We start from the raw sequence: 6,802 nt of genomic DNA on the forward strand, positions 1-6,802 counted from the left end.
CCTTTTTGGACAGGAACAAAGCAGCACTGAAGTTTTTTAATTCATGTGAATGTTAAAAATGGACATCTATACTAGTGTCAAATGAGGGTGGGAGAGGAAGGCACAGTAGGCAAGGAGAAGGAATTCCCGTCTACTGGTAATAAAGCTCCAGGTTCATCCCATCATGGATTTCATAATCTTCCAGAGACACGTGGTCCTTAAAAATCGTGTACCACTTTTTCAGGACGATCTTTGTTCAACGGGTGCCACTTTGGGCCACTATCAGTTTCTTCAAGTCCCCGATGGTGTCATCGGTGTTGCACTTGAAGCGGACTTTCTTCCCTAGATGGTCATTGCAAACGACCTCTATCGTTGTGGCTGGACCTCTAACCCGTGGAACTTATAGACGACACAATACCTAGCTCGAACGCAGAGCCCTGAGGAGCAGTGTTCTTCGTTCCCCTCGCTATTTATTCGGACCCACCATTACATTCTTTTTTTTTTTTCTTGTAACCAACCAGTGATTTATTTCATTGGTTTAAATATATAAATCTCTTTTCTTTTTTTTAACAAATTTATTTATTTATTAAAGATTTCTGTCTCTTCCCCACCACCGCCTCCCATTTCCCTCCCCCTCCCCCAATCAAGTCCCCCTCCCTCCTCATCCCAAAGAGCAATCAGGGTTCCCTGCCTGTGGGAAGTCCAAGGAACCCCCACCTCCATCCAGGTCCAGTAAGGTGAGCCTCCAAACTGCCTAGGCTCCCACAAAGCCAGTACGTGCAGTAGGATCAGAAACCCATCGCCATTGTTCGTGAGTTCTCAGTAGTCCTCACTGTCCGCTATGTTCAGAGAGTCCGGTTTTATCCCATGCTTTTTCAGACCCAGGCCAGCTGGCCTTGGTGAGTTCCCAATAGAACATCCCCATTGTTTCAGTTTGTGGGTACACCCCTCGCGGTCCTGATTTCCTTGCTCGTGCTCTCTCTCCATCTGCATTCTTTACTGTGGTGGTTTAAATAAAAATACCCTCAAGAGGCATTTTGTTCCCTAGTTGGTGAAACACCTTGGGAAGGATTCTGGGGTGTGGTCTTGTTGGATGAAATATGCTATTAGGGTCAGTCTTTGAGCTTTCAAAAGAGTCATGCAATTCTCAGTGCTCTTTTTCTATCTAATAGTGGTGGATTAAGGTGTAAATTCTCACAGAAAGGTGAAGGACACCACAAAAAAACCCACAGAATTAACTAACCTGTGCTAACAGAGACTCTACTGATGATGAGAGAGCCTGTATGGGACTGACCTAGGCCCTCTGCATATATGTTACAATTGTGTACCTTTATCTTCTTTGGGCTGCCTAACAGTGGTAGCAGCAACTGTCTCTGACTCTTCTGTTGACTTTAGGAACCCTATTCCTTACACTGTGTTGCTTTTTCTAGCCTTAATATAAGTGTAGATGTCTAGTCTTACTGAAACTTGATATGACATGTTTGGTTAACATTCATGGGACGTTTGACCTTTTCTGAATAGAAATGTAGGACTAGTAGATAGGGGAGGAAAAGGAAAATGTGGGGAGGAAAGACTGGGAGGGGAGAATGAAGGGTGAATTGCTGTCATGGTGGAAATAATAATGAGAATGATAATGAGACAACTACTACAATTAATAACTTTTAAGAATTAATTGCTAATTTACAGGTTAGTCAATGTTGCTGATCACTGACCATAAAAAAAAATGTGAGTTCTCAGCTATTCCTTCGCTTGGCTATCATGGACCCTTACAGTCTAAACAATAAGCTAAGCTAAACACATTTTCTTTGTAATTTGTCTTGGCCATGCTGTTTTTTCACAGGAAATAGAAAAGTAACTAAGATAAAAGTCAGTACCAGAAGTAAAGTATTGCTGTGAAGTGCCTGACCATGGGAAAGGGAGAGAGAGCAGTGCATGCCTGCTATGTGGTGAAGGAAAGTTGCTCCACTTAGCCCCTTACCACGTGTAGCAAGTGGGAGACCTGACTCAACCCATCATCACCTTCAACACCCAAAAGAAGAGGCCTTCAGCCTCTTTGGAGCCTCATAGTAAAGTAGACCCTATGGACAGGGGCATAGGTGAGCCATTTCTCAGTGCATGAGAGGGGAATAGCTGAAACTGCCTCTTTCAGCCAAGGAGTGCTTGTAAGAATGAGGGGAAGATGTCCTCCTCCCTTGTCCCTCCTACCTCTTCTAAATGGTGAGGAAGCCAAACACTTTGCCAGCTGTAGCACTCAGGGTAGCAGACCCTATGCCTCATCAGGGAAGAACAGTGGAGTTGACCCTGTTGATAGGGCATGGGTGAACCAGATTGCAAATGTGAATGTGGGAGACCTGACCAGGCCCCTCATCTGCCATATGACATCCTGCATTGGGGAGAGATTACCTTCCCTAATCAATGACAGAGGCAGGTGGAAGAGCTGACTCTAAGGTTATAAGTATGGAAGAACTGTCCTTGCCCACCACCAGCTGCAACACTTGGGAGAGCAGGCCCTATACCTCTCCTGGGCAGCAGAATAGAGCCAAGCCAAGGCAGAAGTGTGGGTGAGCCAGCCTGGAAGATGTGAGCATGGAATAGTTACCTTTCTGGCATTTTGAGGAATGAGTGGGGGAAATATGCCTTCCCCCCACGCCCATCAGGACATGAGGCAGGTGGGAAAGCTGGCCCTGTGGTCATAAGAACTGGAGGACTGTCCCTGCCCTTATAAGCTACAGTACTCAGGAGAGTGGCCGCAACACCATTCCTGGGCAGCAGAGTAGAGCAGGCCCCTACGATGTAGACATGGAAGATCTGACCATTAAACCATGAAAGCAGAAATGGTCCTGCCCCTCATTGAATTACTGTGTCACACTACAGTTTCCAAGATGAGACTGATTTTTTTACTTCTTTGTTCTCTTAAATTTTATTTCATTTTATTTGAGGTAGGAGGGTTGCAATAGCACAGGATGTATATGAAAGTAAAGGAAAATGAATAAAATCGAAAAACATGGGGGCTGGAGAGATGGCTCAGAGGTTAAGAGCATTGCCTGCTCTTCCAAAGGTCCTGAGTTCAATTCCCAGCAACCACATGGTGGCTCACAACCATCTGTAACGGGGTCTGGTGCCCTCTTCTGGTCTGCAGGCATACACACACAGACAGAATATTGTATACATAATAAATAAATAAATAAATAAATAAATAAATAAATATTTTTTAAAAAAAGAAAAACATGATCTGGAATACACACAAAGAATAAATAAAAAGAAGGAAAATACTCAGAGAAATAAAGCTAGAACTGAACTGGGAACCCCATCCCTGAAGAGTGGTTCTCATACAATTAGGAGATTCATGCAAGCTACTGAGGAAAACAAGTATTCAGCAGTTGAACTTATCTATAAAGCCTATAAAGCAAAATCATGACTTGACTGACAATACATTAAAAATGGTGCAATTGTGGCACATTTTTCCTTGGAGGTAATTAACAGTTACCTAATTGGATTTCTGGCTCACTCAGCAGGAGGTAATTTGTGACTGATACAATATACCTAAACAGCTATCCATGGCTGTAGAGATCATAGACCTAAAAAGAAATCAATATATATTTTTTTCCTGAACATCGGTCCTTATATTCACAAGAGGGTCTAGCTCTTATCCCTCTTCAAAGAAGCTTCTATTTTAAGGTTATGGAAATTATTAAAGATCCAAATGTAGATAATAAGTGACTATGATACATCTGTAATGCAACCTCCAAACCTAAGCTTCAGGAAAAGTTGCAGAAATTACAGAGGGGTCAAAAATATTCCAAGAAACAGAGGCCTGAGGCACCAATTGATAAATTATACCCTCGAGAAATGACAGAGAAATGTATCCATGAAATCACAGCATATGCTTACCTGAACAACTTGCATAATAACATCAGTTGATTTCAAAATGTGCACAAGGAATTTCCACATTATCCCACCATTATGTAAAGTTCTAGACATAGTCAATAGTTGATAAGTGGGAAAATCAGATGTCTCAAGGAACCTCAAAATTTTCATACTCTCAAGTGGTCAACACTTAACATATATACATGTGAGCAAAACTAAATGGTCTTTTTCATGTGTGTGTATGTGTGTTTGTGTTTAATGTGTGTATTTATACTTATGTATATACCCTTTACAACAACAATTAAAGAAGAGATAGTTTGGAAGAGGACTATGGGGAGATTACAAGGGAACAGGTATATGGAATGATGTAGATGCAGTTCCCTTGTATGAAATTCTCCAAAATAAAATTTATTTTTTAAAAAGAATCATAACCAATATTTCCTAAGTGTTTAAACAGAAAAGAAGCAGCACATCCAAACTTTTCCTCTGAAGCCAATATTACTCTAATATCATAACCAAGTAAAGACAAGAGTAAAATAATACTATAGGCCAGTATCATTGATGAATGTATATATAAAACTTATAAATAAAATAATTTCAAAACAAATATCAGCAGGTATCAAGATCATCTCTAGCCATAAATTTGACTTTACCTGGTGATTCAGAGTTGGTTCAATGTACGCAGGTCAATAAATGTGTACTACACATACACACACAGACACACATAAATGATTTTTAAGCAAAAGTAGCTTGCCGATACTTGCTGTGACAGGATTTATTTGCAATACTATTTGCCAATACCTTAAGCATATTTTTAGCTTGCTCTTATATCCTAAGATAACCCAACTCCATTAATCTGTGCATCACCCCAACGTTGGGGCCAACCACCAAAATTTCAACAAGTCTGTCTCCTGTGGCAGCTACTTGGTTTCTCCCTGAATCTGCCTTCTTTCCCTCAGCATTCAGTTTAGTTTTTCCCACCTATATCTACTCTGCCCTAACAGGCAAAATCATCTTCCTTATTCATTATCTGGTTAAATCAACACATATACAAAAGGAGTTCCAACATCATTTCCCCTTTTCTGTTTAAATAAAAAGGAAGGTTTTAAATTTAACATAGTAAAATTACATATCACAAAAAAGGTATCAAACAAGAATTACAGTTATAATATTTATATCTACTTTATCTTTTATCATAACTAAGGAAAAATATAATTATAACTATCTATTCATCAACTCTATCAAAGACTCCAGAAGGATTAATATTACCTAAGTAAACAGAAAGAACATTGTAAGCAACTTACAAAATTCTAAAATTGACAGAAACATCTTGATACCTGGGCAATCACTCAAAGTTCTTCTGTACCTTTGGGACATCCATCTTCAGCCTACAGGTACATAGCCCACAAAGCAGAAAATTTGAAGACTTGTTTTGCCTTTTAATGGCAAAGTCCATCAAGCAGTCCAGGCATAAACAGTTTTTTGCCCAAATGGCTAACAAACTCCATGAGGAGCCTCTTTGATGCCTATTATTTTCTTGAAATAGATTGGAGTTGACAGGAGCAGATGTATCTCATCTTAAAGCATTTTAAATGACATATTCTGAAGGTCTCTGAAATATTTGAAGAATACATATCTAATTGAAATATATCTCTATATATCTAGAAAACTTAACTAACATGAATAAAAGATAGACTATTATAGATGATTATCTATTAAAGTATATTCCTTAATTATACATTACATTTTAAATGAGCTGCACAAACACAACAAACACCTTAAGCAAGAACATAAAAATACATATTATAAAATTGACGTTAAATTTGTATCGACAAAGCAAGATCCATACCAATGAAAATCCTTATAGTACCATATCACAAATATAGGATTACACAGGGGCAATTCTTGTCCTAACTATGACAAACCTGGGCACTGGAAAATAAGTGCTCAGCTGAATTTAGAAAAATATGGCTTTGTCTCTATCTAAACCGAAATGCTACCTACTGTGAAACTTATGAAAGCAAAGCACTTATGTGTAGATGTTACAATGTGCTAAAGATCAAATCAACCTAAATTCAGGTATAGATCTGGTAGATTATCTTAAGGCATGGATATCTCCCTATGGTGTCTACTTATTGTTAAGCCATTGGCAGTAGATTGTTGTTGAGAGAAGGAAAAATCATTTCTCTTTGAAGAGATGACAACTGGTAAGATTCCCTTTTTCTAGTGGATGTACTCACACCCATACACGTATTGGCATCACTGAGTGGAATTAATGAGCTATTAAAAAGGTGTAAATTTGGGTGGGAGATGTGCTGGGGTAATTAATATAGAAGGAATTAAAGGAAGAAAATGGCATGAAGGAAAAAGTCTATGATTATATTACATTATATATGTGAATGAAATTCCAAAGAATAGAGGAAAACATTAAAAAGATAAAACAAGGAAGTTTATGTCTTATTTTCTTAATAAAATAAGTATTTTTATAAATTATAGTTATCTAACTTTATGTTGTAGTTTACTTCATTATTTTTAATTTGACAATGTTTGTGTAATATATACTCAATGATTACAAATTGACAGTATTTTTCTTGTAATTAATTCCATTGGATTTTGGATTCTTTCTTAAGCATTTTCTTCAGTATTTTGCCACATGGCTCAATATATAATGGATAACTATCAGTAGGATTGTTTTTGTTTTCAGTCCAAAAGATCTTAACTCTGGTAGTAAGCTACAGAGGATGGCTTTATTAGGATAATCATGGTCATGACTTTCCTGGCATTACCATGTTACTCTTTGTTCAAACCTAATATCTTTAGTATCCTTGTATGATTGGTGACTCTAGGATTTAGTAATTTTAAACTAAACTTACAGTAATACAGGAATTCTACCCTATTCCACTTAAAGGAAATCCAGACCTTCTTCTCCATAGTGGAGAGTTATATAGATCTTTGT

The 6,802-nt window shown here is 38.2% G+C and overlaps 1 pseudogene; it reads right to left on the reverse strand.

Moving 5' to 3' along the window:
* Positions 1-56: 56 nt before the first annotated feature.
* Positions 57-1,804, reverse strand: LOC142840480 (ubiquitin-like protein 5 pseudogene; annotated as a pseudogene).
* Positions 1,805-6,802: the final 4,998 nt, after the last annotated feature.

The sequence above is a fragment of the Microtus pennsylvanicus genome, chromosome X (genome assembly GCF_037038515.1).
Source record: "Microtus pennsylvanicus isolate mMicPen1 chromosome X, mMicPen1.hap1, whole genome shotgun sequence".
NCBI lineage: Eukaryota > Metazoa > Chordata > Mammalia > Rodentia > Cricetidae > Microtus > Microtus pennsylvanicus.